General features: G+C 49.6%; 1 protein-coding gene across 4 annotated transcripts in view; it reads left to right on the forward strand.

The window, feature by feature from the left end:
• LOC138793356 (olfactory receptor 52K1-like) overlaps positions 1-17335 on the forward strand; it is a 91506-nt gene that overhangs the window by 64292 nt on the left and 9879 nt on the right. For 2 of the 4 annotated variants that reach the window (XR_011363244.1, XM_069971893.1), the window contains exon 2: positions 2623-2750. The exons of 1 other annotated variant lie outside the window; for it this stretch is intronic. The gene's annotated coding sequence lies outside the window, so the exon portion shown is untranslated. The remainder of the gene's footprint in view (positions 1-2622; positions 2751-17335) is intronic. One more of the 4 variants, XM_069971894.1, reaches the window with a different exon arrangement.

Consider the following 17335-nt stretch of genomic DNA (forward strand, 5'->3'; position numbering starts at 1 on the left):
GAGGTTAGCCAGCTTCCCAGCATCATGTGTGATGGAGGTTAGCCAGCTTCCCAGCATCATGTGTGATGGAGGTTAGCCAGCTTCCCAGCATCATGTATAATGGAGGTTACACAGCTTCCCAGCATCATGTATGATGGAGGTTAGCCAGCTTCCCAGCATCATGTATGATGGAGGTTAGCCAGCTTCCCAGCATCATGTATAATGGAGGTTACACAGCTTCCCAGCATCATGTATGATGGAGGTTAGCCAGCTTCCCAGCATCATGTGTGATGGAGGTTAGCCAGCTTCCCAGCATCATGTATAATGGAGGTTACACAGCTTCCCAGCATCATGTGTGATGGAGGTTAGCCAGCTTCCCAGCATCATGTATGATGGAGGTTAGCCAGCTTCCCAGAATCATGTATGATGGAGGTTAGCCAGCTTCCTAGCATCATGTATGATGGAGGTTAGCCAGCTTCCCAGCATCATGTATGATGGAGGTTAGCCAGCTTCCCAGCATCATGTATAATGGAGGTTACACAGCTTCCCAGCATCATGTATGATGGAGGTTAGCCAGCTTCCCAGCATCATGTATGATGGAGGTTAGCCAGCTTCCCAGCATCATGTATAATGGAGGTTACACAGCTTCCCAGCATCATGTGTGATGGAGGTTAGCCAGCTTCCCAGCATCATGTGTGATGGAGGTTAGCCAGCTTCCCAGCATCATGTGTGATGGAGGTTAGCCAGCTTCCCAGCATCATGTGTGATGGAGGTTAGCCAGCTTCCCAGCATCATGTGTGATGGAGGTTAGCCAGCTTCCCAGCATCATGTGTGATGGAGGTTAGCCAGCTTCCCAGCATCATGTGTGATGGAGGTTAGCCAGCTTCCCAGCATCATGTATGATGGAGGTTAGCCAGCTTCCCAGCATCATGTATAATGGAGGTTACACAGCTTCCCAGCATCATGTATGATGGAGGTTAGCCAGCTTCCCAGCATCATGTATGATGGAGGTTAGCCAGCTTCCCAGCATCATGTATAATGGAGGTTACACAGCTTCCCAGCATCATGTATGATGGAGGTTAGCCAGCTTCCCAGCATCATGTGTGATGGAGGTTAGCCAGCTTCCCAGCATCATGTGTGATGGAGGTTAGCCAGCTTCCCAGCATCATATATGATGGAGGTTAGCCAGCTTCCCAGCATCATGTATGATGGAGGTTAGTCAGCTTCCTAGCATCATGTGTGATGGAGGTTAGCCAGCTTCCCAGAATCATGTATGATGGAGGTTACACAGCTTCCCAGCATCATGTATGATGGAGGTTAGCCAGCTTCCCAGCATCATGTATGATGGAGGTTAGTCAGCTTCCTAGCATCATGTATGATGGAGGTTAGCCAGCTTCCCAGCATCATGTATGATGGAGGTTAGCCAGCTTCCCAGCATCATGTATAATGGAGGTTACACAGCTTCCCAGCATCATGTATGATGGAGGTTAGCCAGCTTCCCAGCATCATGTATGATGGAGGTTAGTCAGCTTCCTAGCATCATGTATGATGGAGGTTACACAGCTTCCCAGCATCATGTATGATGGAGGTTAGCCAGCTTCCCAGCATCATGTATAATGGAGGTTACACAGCTTCCCAGCATCATGTGTGATGGAGGTTAGCCAGCTTCCCAGCATCATGTATGATGGAGGTTAGCCAGCTTCCCAGCATCATGTATGATGGAGGTTAGCCAGCTTTCCAGCATCATGTATGATGGAGGTTAGCCAGCTTCCCAGCATCATGTATGATGGAGGTTACACAGCTTCCCAGCATCATGTATGATGGAGGTTAGCCAGCTTCCCAGCATCATGTATGATGGAGGTTAGTCAGCTTCCTAGCATCATGTATGATGGAGGTTAGCCAGCTTCCCAGCATCATGTATGATGGAGGTTAGCCAGCTTCCCAGCATCATGTATAATGGAGGTTACACAGCTTCCCAGCATCATGTGTGATGGAGGTTAGCCAGCTTCCCAGCATCATGTGTGATGGAGGTTAGCCAGCTTCCCAGCATCATGATGTCGTCATGGACTTTATTAATTCACAGAAAGTGACATCAAACACATTGTGGACTCCAGTGGGCAGCTGTCAGGTAGTGGTAGGATACAGTCTGTTTTCCGCTGATTGTGCTTCAATGGACTCCCTGAGGTTTAATGAGGTGCAATCAGCACGAAACAGACTGTATCCTACCACTACCTGACAGCTGCCCACTGGAGTCCACAATGTGTTTGATGTCACTTTCTGTGAATTAATAAAGAAGTCCATGACGACATCATGTGGTGGGTGCAGTTCTTATGTTCTTATGATGTTGGTAATTTCCATCATCTTGTACTCAGTATCATGGGGTCACCCAGCTTTCCCAGCATCTAATACTTAGTATGATGGAGGTCACCCAGCTTTTCCAGCATCCTCTACATCCTGTGCATGCTTTCCCTTTACTGCCCAGAGAAGGCCTATTTGGGAAAGGGGTGGTGTACTGCACATAGGGGGGCAACACTACAGAGGGACCTATACTGCATAGAGGTTGCATAAAAGGGGCTACACTATGGGGAGTTTGTATAAACATGAGGATGATCCTGGATCAAGGAGTCTAAAATGTTTCTCTAGTAGATCCTATGGAGAAGAGTCATAGTCGGAGAAATCTTCATGATGGCCAGGTGGAGAACAAAGGAAAATGTGAACAACTTTGAATATCAAAAACATCACCTGCAATTCATGCAGAGAAGCCGCCTCCTGTGAGTCACTGGATGTAGATGCACTATGATCACTTATAAGAACTGCAGAACCTGTATACACCTTGATCTACCTCAATATGGTCAGGGAGAATATTGGCCTTTATATTGTGGATGTTATTCAGTAAAAATATAGTGCTATTATCCAGTCAGTGTATGGTGAGGGTAGTGGTCATGGTGTAACAGTTTATTTGTCCTGTATATGCTGGTATTATTAGTAATATCTTGTTTATATAGTAGAGATTATTCATTGAACATAAAGGGGGAGATTTATGAAAGTGTGTAAATATACATCTGGTGTAAACTGCCCACAGCAACCAATCACAGCTCAGCTTTCGGCTCTGGTAGAATATAAGAGGAGCAGTGATTGGCTGCTGTGGGCAGTTTTCACCAGGTGTATATTTACACCCTTTCATAAATCTCTTATCTTGTATAACCCCTTTTAATTTTACATGGCCATATATGTGAAAAGTAGAAAGCCTTTTTCACTGCTCTTAATCCCTATTCTCTATGAGTAATGAAGTAGAATATTTCCTTTATTATTTGGAAAGCATTGTCATCTGCTGAAGTTCCCTATGGGTAACTAAATCGGTTGGGGGCCCACTCAGACTTTCTCGCCCCCCCTAGACTGAACCCCTAGCTAAGCCCCTGGTACAGGTGTATGGTTACTCTATATTATATACACAGGTGGAGGTGACTGCAGTACAGGTGTGATAGTATCAGTACAGGTGTACGGTTACCAGTATATATAATATACACAGGTGGGGGTGATAGCAGTACAGGTGTGATAGTATCAGTACAGGTGTATAATTACATTATATAATATACACAGGTGGAGGTGACTGCAGTACAGGTGTGATAGTATCAGTACAGGTGTATGGTTACTCTATATAATATACACAGGTGGAGGTGATAGCAGTACAGGTGTGATAGTATCAGTACAGGTGTATGGTTACCAGTATATATAATACACACAGGTGGAGGTGATAGCAGTACAGGTGTGATAGTATCAGTACAGGTGTATGGTTACCAGTATATATAATATACACAGGTGGAGGTGATAGCAGTACAGGTGTATGGTTACACTATATAATATACACAGGTGGAGGTGACTGCAGTACAGGTGTGATAGTATCAGTACAGGTGTACGGTTACCAGTATATATAATATACACAGGTGGGGGTGATAGCAGTACAGGTGTGATAGTATCAGTACAGGTGTACGGTTACCAGTATATATAATATACACAGGTGGGGGTGATAGCAGTACAGGTGTGATAGTATCAGTACAGGTGTACGGTTACCAGTATATATAATATACACAGGTGGAGGTGATAGCAGTACAGGTGTATGGTTACACTATATAATATACACAGGTGGAGGTGACTGCAGTACAGGTGTGATAGTATCAGTACAGGTGTGATAGTATCAGTACAGGTGTACGGTTACCAGTATATATAATATACACAGGTGGAGGTGATAGCAGTACAGGTGTGATAGTATCAGTACAGGTGTACGGTTACCAGTATATATAATATACACAGGTGGAGGTGACTGCTGTCAGGTAATGACCTGATTACCATATCCCCTGGGGTCTCAGCAGTAGATATATATATACAGTGTGTGTACGGTGACATTGAGCACTGCAGAGGGTCCGTCCTCTCAGGGCCAGGTATACAGGTATACAGGTATGTACCTATCACTAATGGATATTGCCTCCTGATCCCGGGTTTAGTAGATTTATGGTAGTTTGGTGATGAGAAGATGACGGATCTGTGACTTGTAGATTCTCAGCTGTTCTTAGACTACAGGCAGATTACATCTACTACTCCTTCAGCAATATACCTTTCCTCACATTGTATAGAGAAGGTGATGTGGGTTATAGTGGGGATGATGTGAGGTTATAGTGGGGGTGATGTGAGGTTATAGTGGGGGTGATGTGAGGTTATAGTGGGGGTGATGTGAGGTTATAGTGGGGTTATAGTGGGGGTGATGTGTGGTTATAGTGGGGGTGATGTGTGGTTATAGTGGGGTTATAGTATGGGTGATGTGAGGTTATAGTGGGGTTATAGTGGGGATGGTGTGAGGTTATAGTGGGGGTGATGTGTGGTTATAGTGGGGATGGTGTGAGGTTATAGTGGGGATGATGTGGGGTTATAGTGGGGGTGATGTGTGGTTATAGTGGGGTTATAGTGGGGATGGTGTGAGGTTATAGTGGGGGTGATGTGAGGTTATAGTGGGGGTGATGTGAGGTTATAGTGGGGTTATAGTGGGGATGGTGTGAGGTTATAGTGGGGGTGATGTGAGGTTATAGTGGGGGTGATGTGAGGTTATAGTGGGGGTGATGTGTGGTTATAGTGGGGGTGATGTGTAGTTATAGTGGGGTTATAGTGGGGGTGATGTGAGGTTATAGTGGGGATGATGTGGGGTTATTGTCAGGTTAAACACATTTAACGTTCACACAATGTATTTTTTTTAATAAATAACGTCCATTGTTGCAGATTACAACAACGGATGCTATGTATTGTAAGTCTGAAATAACATTGTTTTCTATGGAACAACGGCCGCAGTGTACACACACTGTATACGCTACGGCCGGGATTCCATGTTGGCTGCACAGAAAACTGACATGTTAATTTTGTGCGTCCAAAACAATAGAGATTGGGTCAGTCCTGTGACCCTTCCCTAGAAGTCGTCTCTTTGAGGCTGCCCCCACACATCTCCCACGTCCTGGTCTCACAATGCTGTATCCATGTGTTATACACATTATATCACCTCCTCATAGGAGAGACCTCACACTTACACCTTCAAATCCTATTTGCTTTTGCAGCTGCTGACTGACATTGAGCTCTAGAGATAATGAGACAATGAACTCATCGTCCTCCTCTTACACAGACTTCATCCTCTTTGCTTTTCCGGGGGTCACACAGTTCCGGCCACTCCTGGCCCTTCCATTTTCTACCATATACGTGATAATATTGTTGGGTAATTACACGGTAATGAGCATCATTGTACTGGAGGAAAGTCTACACTCGCCCATGTTCATCCTCATTGGCACTATGCTCGCTGTCAATGTCCTCTACACCACCGCTATAACCCCCAAGATGATCCTGGCCCTGGTGGGACTCGACCAGATTTCCCTGTTGGGGTGTTTGACCCAAATGTTTGTTGTATATTCGAGCATTACATCCGAGAGCATCGTAGTCCTACTAATGGCCATAGACCGGTATCTGGCCATCAATCGACCCCTGCACTACTGGGAGATCATATCCAAGCACATACTAGTCCACTCCACTATAAACGTGGCCATTCGCATTGGTTGTGTCGTGTTCCCTCTCATTATCTTGACCGCCAAGCTCCACTATTGTAAATCCAACATCATCCAACACTTCCATTGTGAGAACATGGTGCTCTTCCGGCTCGCGTGTGAAGACAGCCCCATGAGCCACGTGTTTACACTGCTGGTGAGAACGCTGATCACCGCCTTTGACATCACCGTCACTTTCCTTTCTTATTTGAAAATTCTTCACATGGCCATGAAGATAGCGGTGGGGACGGAGCGGCACAAAGCCCTGCACACCTGTGCCACTCATCTGGTGGTGGTCGCGTTCCTCTACACTTCGGGGTTATTGTCCTCCATCTTGTATCTGCCTGGAGTCTCCCCCTCCAACAATGGACAGAACATCTCCAGTGCTGTTTACTTTCTCACCCCGGCTACTGTGAATCCATTTGTCTACGGGCTGAGGATGAAGGAGATTAAGACGAGTCTAATGAGACGCTGGAAGAGCAAGAAGGACAACGTGGCTCTCAATGTGACCGATCACTAAGGAGGCCACACACGAGACACACACAAGGTCGATGGTTAAGGAGGCCACACTCGAGACACACACAGAGGTCGAAGGTTAAGGAGGTCACACGCGAGACATACACAGGTCGATGGTTAAGGAGGCCACACACAAGACACACACACACACAAGTCCATGGTTGAGGAGGCCACACACGAGACACACACATAGGTCGATGGTTAAGGAGGCCACACATGAGACACACACAGAGGTCGAAGGTTAAGGAGGCCACACATGAGACACACACATAGGTTGATGCTTAAGGAGACCACACACGAGATACACATAGGTCAATGGTTAAGGAGGCCACACACGAGACACACAAGTAAGTTAATGGTTAAGGAGGCAACACACGAGACACACACAGAGGTCAATGGTTAAGGAGGCCACACACGAGACACACACACATAGGTAGATGCTTAAGGAGACCAACACACGAGACACACATAGGTCGATGGTTAAGGAGGCCACACACGAGACACACACACAAGTCGATGGTTAAGGAGGCCACACACAAGACACACACATAGGTCGATGGTTAAGGAGGTCACACACGACACACACACAAGTCGATGGTTAAGGAGGCCACACACAAGACACACACATAGGTCGATGGTTAAGGAGGTCACACACGAGACACACACAAGTCGATGGTTAAGGAGGCCACACACAAGACACACACATAGGTCGATGGTTAAGGAGGTCACACACGAGATACACACATAGGTCAATGGTTAAGGAGGCCACACACAAGACACACAAGTAAGTTGATGGTTAAGGAGGCAACACACGAAACATACACATAGGTCGATGGTTAAGGAGGCCACACACGAGATACACACATAGGTCCATGGTTTAAGAGGCCACATACGAGACACAAACAGAGGTCGAAGGTTAAGGAGGCCACACATTAGACGCATAGGTCGGATTCTGGGAACAGACTGGAAATATTCTGTGAAGTTTCTTCCACAATGAATGTTTATGTGGAATTATCTGTCATCCATTAATTGAGTGAAGATTTTAAACATGGCCGACATCTTCCCTAGTGATGGGAGTCTGTCACTAGTCAGCAAAAATGATTGTTCTTTGTAAAATAATGTTTTCTGTTAAAGACACATCCCCCCCTCCCCCCATACACCATAGTGAATAGTCGGCCAACCCCACTGATCTCAGCAGGACCAGCCAGCTCACTAGTGTATGGGAGCCTCCCAACTCTGACGGGGAGAGAAGGATCGGGCCCAAACTTTCTGCCAAACCTGTGTAAGAGATGTGATGACTGACTCGTCTAGAACAATAGTTTTGGTTTTCCAAGCCAAAACAGACCAATAAGTAATTGTTTGGTGGAGTAGAGACACTCAGCCCCCCGCTGATCAGCTGACTGCACTACAGTGATCGGGGCCAGAAGAAGTTGCTGGCCCATAACTGCAGCTTAGCTCCCATTCAAGTGAACAGCAACAGAACTGACAGATCCTGCTACTGAGCTGCAATAACCAGGTCTGGCTACTGAGCTGTAATAACCAGGTCCGGACTCTGAGCTGCAATAACCAGGTCTGGCTACTGAGCTGCAATAACCAGGTCCGGCAACTGAGCTGCAATAACCAGGTCCGGCTACTGAGCTGCAATAACCAGGTCCGGCAACTGAGCTGCAATAACCAGGTCCTGCTACTGAGCTGTAATAACCAGGTCCGGCAACTGAGCTGTAATAACCAGGTCCGGACTCTGAGCTGCAATAACCAGGTCCGGCAACTGAGCTGCAATAACCAGGTCCTGCTACTGAGCTGCAATAACCAGGTCTGGCTACTGAGCTGTAATAACCAGGTCTGGCTACTGAGCTGCAATAACCAGGTCCGGACTCTGAGCTGCAATAACCAGGTCTGGCTACTGAGCTGCAATAACCAGGTCCGGCAACTGAGCTGCAATAACCAGGTCCTGCTACTGAGCTGCAATAACCAGGTCTGGCTACTGAGCTGTAATAACCAGGTCCTGCTACTGAGCTGCAATAACCAGGTCTGGCTACTGAGCTGTAATAACCAGGTCTGGCTACTGAGCTGCAATAACCAGGTCCGGCAACTGAGCTGCAATAACCAGGTCCTGCTACTGAGCTGCAATAACCAGGTCTGGCTACTGAGCTGCAATAACCAGGTCTGGCTACTGAGCTGTAATAACCAGGTCCGGCTACTGAGCTGTAATAACCAGGTCCGGACTCTGAGCTGCAATAACCAGGTCTGGCTACTGAGCTGCAATAACCAGGTCCGGCAACTGAGCTGCAATAACCAGGTCCGGCTACTGAGCTGCAATAACCAGGTCCGGACTCTGAGCTGCAATAACCAGGTCCGGCTACTGAGCTGCAATAACCAGGTCCGGACTCTGAGCTGCAATAACCAGGTCCGGCTACTGAGCTGCAATAACCAGGTCTGGCAACTGAGCTGCAATAACCAGGTCCGGCAACTGAGCTGCAATAACCAGGTCCTGCTACTGAGCTGTAATAACCAGGTCCGGCAACTGAGCTGTAATAACCAGGTCTGGCTACTGAGCTGCAATAACCAGGTCCGGACTCTGAGCTGCAATAACCAGGTCCGGCTACTGAGCTGCAATAACCAGGTCCGGCTACTGAGCTGTAATAACCAGGTCCGGCTACTGAGCTGCAATAACCAGGTCCTGCTACTGAGCTGCAATAACCAGGTCCGGCTACTGAGATGTAATAACCAGGTCCGGCTACTGAGCTGCAATAACCAGGTCCGGCTACTGAGCTGCAATAACCAGGTCTGGCTACTAAGCTGTAATAACCAGGTCCTGCTACTGAGCTGCAATAACCAGGTCCGGCTACTGAGCTGCAATAACCAGGTCTGGCTACTGAGCTGCAACAACCAGGTCCTGCTACTGAGCTGTAATAACCAGGTCCGGCTACTGAGATGTAATAACCAGGTCCGGCCACTATATCAAACAGAGAGAACCAAACAGCTGATCGGCGGGGGTGCGGGGTGCAGATTTATGTTTCTTTTTGCACAAGTATTCTTTTGCATAAAGGGGTTCTCAAGCATTAGATAAGCATGGCCGCTTCCTTCCAGAGACAGCACCGCTCTTGTCTCCAGGCTGGGTGCAGGTTTTGTACTTTAGTTCCATTGGAGTGAATGGAGCTTAATTGCAAACCGCATCTGACCTGGAGACAAAGGCGGTGCTGTCTCTGGAAGGAAGCGGCCATGTTTTTGTTTGGATAACCCTTATGTTTTCCCATTGCAGGATCCCAGATGATCCCATCATTGATCCGACACAGGTCACAGAGCATGCTCTCTACACTCTCCATAGTAGTATATGGCGTAGTATAAAAGTAATATAAGTAATTCTTAGAGGAGCAGTGAGGTAAGATGGCCGCTCTATGATCATGTGCAGAAAAGAAAGAAAGGACAATTATAAAACAATAAAAAAGGAGAAATACTGTATGATCTCTCTGCATTTTCACAGTAAAATCTGTGAGTGACACATTCCCTTTAATAACATCATAGACCGGAAACAACCATCCGGTTATCAGGGGTCTGTCCAGTGCTGACCCCTACAGCGCACATGGATGGAGCGGCGCTCTGACGCCCCCTTCTGGAGGTAACTTTCCATACAAGTCAGAGCATAACTCCAATAAGAAGCCTTGAGATGAGGGGGGCGTGGCTAAGCTATGGCGCGGTGAGGTCACACTTTGGAGGAGCTCCGGGCCCAGCGACACAGATTCAGCTACACATCTTTCTTTCCCACCCTCTACCCGATGTCTTTCAAGCGGGGAAAGACTACTGGCACCCCGAACCATCCGGTGACGAGATCTTCAGCTGGCACTGCCCATATTGAGCAGTTTCTGCAGCCGTTCTCCTCAGCGCCACACGGCCTACAGGGCAGCAACATGGCGGCGTCCCGCTCACAACCGCTCCTGCCCAGAGAACAGCGCCGAAGCCAACTCACCTCTCAGGGGGCGCCATTCGAGCCTGACCTGAAGGTGTTTGATGAGGAGCAAGATCCCACTAGCTGGCACCTCACACAAAGCTCTGATCCCACTAGCTGGCACCTCACACAAAGCTCTGATCCCACGGGTGACCGACGCCTCGAGGTACTTTGCTACACTCTGAGCTAAACGGGACTTAGATACTGTAGTGGCCAGAACTGAGGCAGCGCAGCAACAAGCCCTAGCAGCAGATGAGGACATCGGATGGGGGCATCCACTGCAAGTCCTCATAGGCCGGGGATCGGACACTTTCACTCTTCGTCGACACGAGGACCTGCCAGTGCAGTGTCCCAGAACAGGCTGTCTGTTTCTCACTGTCAGGTTATTTTTGCTATTACAGCCATGCCTGTTCTGGAAACTATTTGCACTGCAGCTGTGACTATGTAGTCCCTATTACTCTCAGGTTCCTGTATATTGTATATGTGTTTAACTCTGTGCAGTGGTATGCAAAGGCTGAGGATCACGTGACCAAGCCCTGTAACCATGGTTCCTCCAATGGCCGTCGAGCTTTGGCCAGGAGTACCATGTGACTTCCCCTTGTTAGTTAGTTCCGGCCTCTGCTCCCAAGCAAGGAGGTCGTGTGTGTGTGTCTCTCTTCACCTTCAGAAGAGTGGACCTGGTGCTCTGCTGTAACAGATCCTGGCTGCTCAACTGGTCAAGTGTCCGGAGTATCCTCTCATCTGGGTGTCGTTCCTGTTACTCATCTCCTCATCAAGTCAAGATTCATACCGCAAGTACTCTAAGTCCACCCCGCATCTCTATTCCTCTCTCACTACTACTCCCATCATCCGGCACGTTTCACCTCAGCCTATGCAGCACCACCTTTGCTCTGTCTATATAAGTCTGCTATATACCCGGTTGCATCCGGAAGAGACTGTTGCTACCAGTTACCTCAGTTACAATAAAAGTGTAACCACCGCTGTTACTGAACCCTGGCATTGGTGTCCGTGTACTGGTGCCTGACTAGGTACAGCGAAGAATCGCATGCCCAGTAGCAAGTATACCGCAGTATCCGCAGACCGGTCCCTCAGCTGTGCCACCCTCAGGCCCTGTACTGTGACAACCCTATACCCTGCAGCTGCCCCGGTTCCTGCCCGCTCACAACACCTGCACTGCGAAGTGACCCCCACGGGTCCGGGCATAACACCTGCATCCTAAGAGGTTACAAGACTATAGATGCAGTGTCACCTGCAGTCCCATGTAACACGACAGATAACACAGTGATATCTCTGAGTACAGATAATGTAGTAGATGTCACCTGCAGTCCTATGTAACAGCACAGATAACACAGTGATATCTCTGAGTACAGATAATGTAGTAGATGTCACCTGCAGTCCTATGTAACAGCACAGATAGCACAGTGATATCTCTGAGTACAGATAATGTAGTAGTCACCTGCAGTCCTATGTAACAGCACAGATAACACAGTGATATCTCTGAGTACAGATAATGTAGTAGTCACCTGCAGTCCTATTTAACACCACAGATAACACAGTGATATCTCTGAGTCAGATAATGTGGTAGATGTGACCTGCAGTCCTATGTAAGGCCACAGATAACACAGTGATATATCGGAGTACAGATAATGTGGTAGATGTGACCTGCAGTCCTATGTAACAAGAGGCTGACCCCAGCGAGCAGTGTCTATAATCACCCTTCTCTATGCAGGAAGTCAGGAGGAGCGGTTAGCATCATGTGACTATGGAGGACAATATGTCGGCCTGGTACACCGGGACCATGTGAGTCCGTTCCCTGACCATGGACGTCGGGCCCCAGAACCTGAGCAGCGTCTTCTTCTTCTCTCACACTGACTTCCTCCTGGTTGGGTTCCCGACCTCCTGGGCCTCCTGGTCGCCCCCTTCCTGCTGGTCTACATGGTGATTGTGGTGGGAACTGTCTGATTATGTGGAGGATCTGGGTGGAGAAGACCCTCCAGTCTCCCATGTACTGGCTGATCTGCCTCCTCTTTGGGGTGAACGTCCACTGCACCACGGCCATTGTGCCGCCCTTGCTGTTGGGCCTGGCCTCCGGTGTCCTCCACATCTCCTTGGTCGGTTGGCTGGTGCAGATGTTCTTCGTCTACCTGTCTGTGGTTCTTGAGTCCACCGCAGTGGTGTTGATGGCTCTGGACAGATACGTTGCGATGTGTAGGCCGTTGCGTTACCACGACATCATGGGCGGGCGGTTCCTGCTGCAGCTCTTGGTGGCCGGTCTTCTTTGAGGCGTCCTCTTCATCTGCCCCATTGTTCTATGAGTCTCCGGGATCCAGTTCTGCTGCTCGAATATCATCCGCAGCTTCACCTGTGAGAACATGGTGCTCCTCCACCTGGGCTGCGGAGACATCTCCAGGGTCCACATCACCGCCTCTTCGTCAGGGTCTTCGTGTCGGTGTTGGATGGAAGCCTCATGCTCTTCTCCTACACGGACATCCTCCGCACCGCCATGAGGATCATCAGAGGCCCGGCCCAGAACAAGGCCCTGCACACCTGCGGCACGCACATCATAGTGGCCATGCTCATCTACACGTGGCCTCCTGTCCTCCATCGTCTACAGGATCGGCACCGCCATGTCGGCCAACATGCAGAACCTCATCAGCGCCATTTACTTTCTGCTCCCGGCCATGGTGAACCCCGTCATCTACGGCCTGAGGGTGAAGGAGATCAGGATCTGCCTGGTGAAGGTTTATACCAACCAGAAATTACAGATCAAGAAACTGACACAATGTAACAAAGCAGCTGCTGTACAAACTGCGGAGTAACTCAATACTGGAAGGCTCTGCGCATATCCATATCAACACTACATCTCCTACAATGCATCACAGCAAGCCGGCTGGGGGCAGCAGGAAGATGTCAGGTCCTATAACCTTAACAGGAAGGCAGTAGAACTATGAATGCAGCTCTGGTGGTAACTGACCTCTGGAGCACTGACCTCTGGAGCACTGACCCCTGGAGCACTGACCTCTGGAGCACTGACCTCTGGAGCACTGACCTCTGGAGCACTGACCTCTGGAGCACTGACCCCTGGAGCACTGACCCCTGGAGCACTGACCCCTGGAGCACTGACCTCTGGAGCACTGACCCCTGGAGCAGACCCTGTGTCTCTGTGTAATCATGATGTATTACCTTTCACATTATAAGGGTATAACGGCCGCCTGGACTGCGGATGGTCAAAGAGTCAGGAGCTGGAAATAAAAAAGTTTATTTTATGGGATGGGAATTTTATTTCTTCTTTATACCAAATGTTATTCTATGTCCACAAGACTGCATGCTGTGAGAGAGGAGGAGGGGGATGCAGCTGCAACTTCTCTATATATCTGTGAGAGAGGAGGAGGGGGATGCAGCTGCAGCTTCTCTATATCTGTGAGACTGTTAGCTATGAGAGAGGAGTAAGGGGATGCAGCTGCAGATTCTCTATCTGAGAGAGCGGAGGGAGGGATGCAGCTTCTCTATATATCTGTGAGAGGAGGGGAAACAGCTGCAGCTTCTCTGTATGTCTGTGAGAGGAGGAGGGGGAAGCAGCTGCAGCTTCTCTATATATTTGTGACAGGACGAGGGGGATGCAGCTGCAGCTTCTCTATAAATGTGAGACTGTAAGCTATGAGAGAGGAGGAGGGGGATGCAGCTGCAGCTTCTCTATATATCTGTGAGAGGAGGAGGGGAATGCAGCTGCAGCTTCTTTATATATCTGTGAGAGGAGGAGGGGGATGCAGCTGCAGCTTCTCTATATATCTGTGAGAGGAGGAGGAGGGGGATGCAGCTGCAGTTTGCTCTCATGTAATGTCAGTGCGGCTGTATTTTGTGGGGGGAGGGGGAGCCCACAGTGCGCTCATCTGCAGGGACCGTCGCAGAGCATTAAAGGGCCGGCGTCCTGTAGAGGATGGAATGTTCTGGTGACACAGCGGCCGGGCCAGAGACAGATATGTTATATATAGTATCTTATTACAGGACTGTCTGCTCTGGAACACTGAAGCGATCCCTCAGCTCTGTGAGCACGACCGGTCTGTCAGAATCTGCAGGCACCTAATTTATTCTATACGTCCTTCCTGCTGCTCATATAGCGGCAACATATTCTGCAGCGCAGTACATAGGACGTGTGATCCAGGTGTATGAGGAATCCTCAGAGCTGACTCTTCTGTTATCTACATGACAGCAGCGACATCTAGTGGTGACATAAGCACATGACATGCGGTAATGGAAGGAGGAAGAAGAAAACTTCCCAGGAGTCCAGAGACACAGAGACAGCGAGAGTAGGAGTCCTATTACACGCAGCGATTTACGACTAGCGATAAACGATCGCAAACGAGATTGTTTATCGTTACACAGAACAATAGTCATTAGATGCGAGGGGGGGTAATACTGATATCTGGTTATGGGGGAGGGGGAGTGCAGTGTCCCAGAACAGGCTGTCTGTTTCTCACTTTAAGTTTACTTTTATTACTATAGCCATGCCTGTCCTGGAAACTATATGCACTGCAACTGTTTACTGTGTAGTCCCTATTACTCTCAGGTTTATGTGTATCTTGTGTGCATAACTCTGTGCAGTGGTATGTACCGTGCCCTTTAACCATGGTTCCTCCAATGGCCGTCTAGCTTTGGCCAGGGGTACCATGTGACTTCCCCTTGCTGCGCAGTTCCGTCCTCTACCTCAGAGAGGAAGGAAGTGTTCCGGCAGCTGCTCCCAAGCAAGGAGGTCGTGTGTGTGTGTGTGTCTCTCTTCACCTTCAGAAGAGTGGACCTGGTGCTCTGCTGTAACAGTTCCTGACTGTCCGTCTGCTCAAGTGCCTGGAGTATCCTCTCATCTGGGTGTCATTCCTGCTCTCTATCTCATCAACTCAAGATATTCACCGCAAGTACTATAATCCACCCAGCCTCTCTATTCCTCTATCACTACTACTCCCATCATCCGGCACGTTTCACCTCAACCTATGCAGCACCACCTTTGCTCTGTCTGTTTAAACTTGCTATATACCCGGTTGCATCCGGAAGAGACTGTTACTACCAGTTACCTCATTTACAATAAACTTTTAACCACCGCTGTTACTGAACCCTGGCATTGGTGTCCCTTATCTGGTGCCCTGACTAGGTACAGCGAAGAATCGCATGCCCAGTATCCCGCATAGTACTGCAGACCGGCCTACAGCTGTGCCACCCTCGTGCCAGTACCGTGACAACTCTATACAATGTAAGCTGCCCCGATTCCTGCCTGCTAGTAACACCTGCACTGCGGAGTGGCCCCCACGGGTCAGGGCATCGCATTTTTGGCATCACGAACAGGATACACCACGCGGTGTTTATCATTCTACTGTCTGCCAGTTACTTATCACCCCAGAGAGACTGTGCCCGATTATTATGGGTATAATCGAAGTGCTTCGGGCCTTGGGCGGTACACAAGATGGCCGCCGTCTTCTTCAGTTCCTAACTGCGCCATATCCCGGACAGGAGGGGGTTAACTGCCATGCTGCCAAAGCGCAGGAATCACCTGGCGCCATAGACTTTGCATTGTCTGTTCCTGATTGGCTGTCTGTGCCAGATGACGTCATTGTTGCCGGGCAGACTGCTGGACCGGAACTTCAGCCCCTGCGCTCCGCCTCCTCCCAGGTCCTCAAGACCACGCCAGTGCGCAACAAGATGGCGACCCGTGAGGATGGAGCGTGTGCGGCTGCCGCTCCTATTCTGCCAATATGGCCTGCAAGCCTGCCCAAACTGGATCCGGCCTGCCTACTAGTCCCACTCCCATCCGATGACGACTCCAGCTGGGGATCCGCCGCATCAGACACTGCCGGCCCCAGTCGAGCCTCCAGCCCGGATCTCGGCAAACAAAGCAAGGACTCTTCTCCGAACCTCAGCCTCTCTCCGGAGCTACGCCACTTCAGTGACTCGGACTTGGCCTTCTCTACTGGAGGATCCACTTCGCCAGACTGCGATCTGAGTGTGAGTAGTGACACTCCGTGGGCCCCTATCCCCATCCCTAGCACGGGAAGAAACCCCAAGGCCTCCTGCTTTACGAGCCCATGGCGGCTCCCGGGACCTGAGTCACCTCCCTTACCCCAGTGGGTGTTCCGGGATGAGCCAGCCATTGTCAAGTTAGCGGAGGAGATCCGACAGGCACTTTCCCTACTGCCGCCCGCCAGTAAGACCGCTTCCACCATGGCTACTATGGTACCTGCAGCCTCCACTTCTGCCTGGCAAACCACCACAGCTCCCAGTGCCAGCGAGGTACCCCCTGCCAAGATCGGCCTAGTGCCGGGACAGCCTCCTGCAGTGCCTTACCCAGATTATGCCCCGCTCTGGGGACACCGCTATACCCCATACCTGGAGTCCAATGCCGCGTCCGAGCGGCTCTTCATCCGCAAATTGGAAAGACCCTGGCCAGGTGCAGCTCCTCTGGAGAGGAGACGGGGGACTGTCACAAAATTTGACAAGCAGCGTGGCTATGGTTTAGTGATGGACTCCTACACCGGCCTCCTGGTGTTAGTCAATCGCCATGCTGTTACCCCCGGGGAGATTGTGGAATATACCCTCGTAGGGTCCCCAAAAGGTCCCTGGGCTGCAGCTGTGACTAGGCCTAAAAAGGCTGTACAACGGCCCTTCCTGCCAACCCCTTCAGAGGATTGGGATGAGGACTGGCAAGACTTTACCGCCTTGGGATCTCTCAAGGCTGTCTCCAGAGCTGCAGTTTCCACCCCCGCATCGGTTCCATCTGCTGCTTCCACTGCGGTGGCTAAGGCTGCCTCTTCCACTACCACAGTGACGTATCATG

The sequence above is a fragment of the Dendropsophus ebraccatus genome, chromosome 5 (assembly GCF_027789765.1).
Source record: "Dendropsophus ebraccatus isolate aDenEbr1 chromosome 5, aDenEbr1.pat, whole genome shotgun sequence".
Taxonomy (NCBI): Eukaryota; Metazoa; Chordata; class Amphibia; order Anura; family Hylidae; genus Dendropsophus; species Dendropsophus ebraccatus.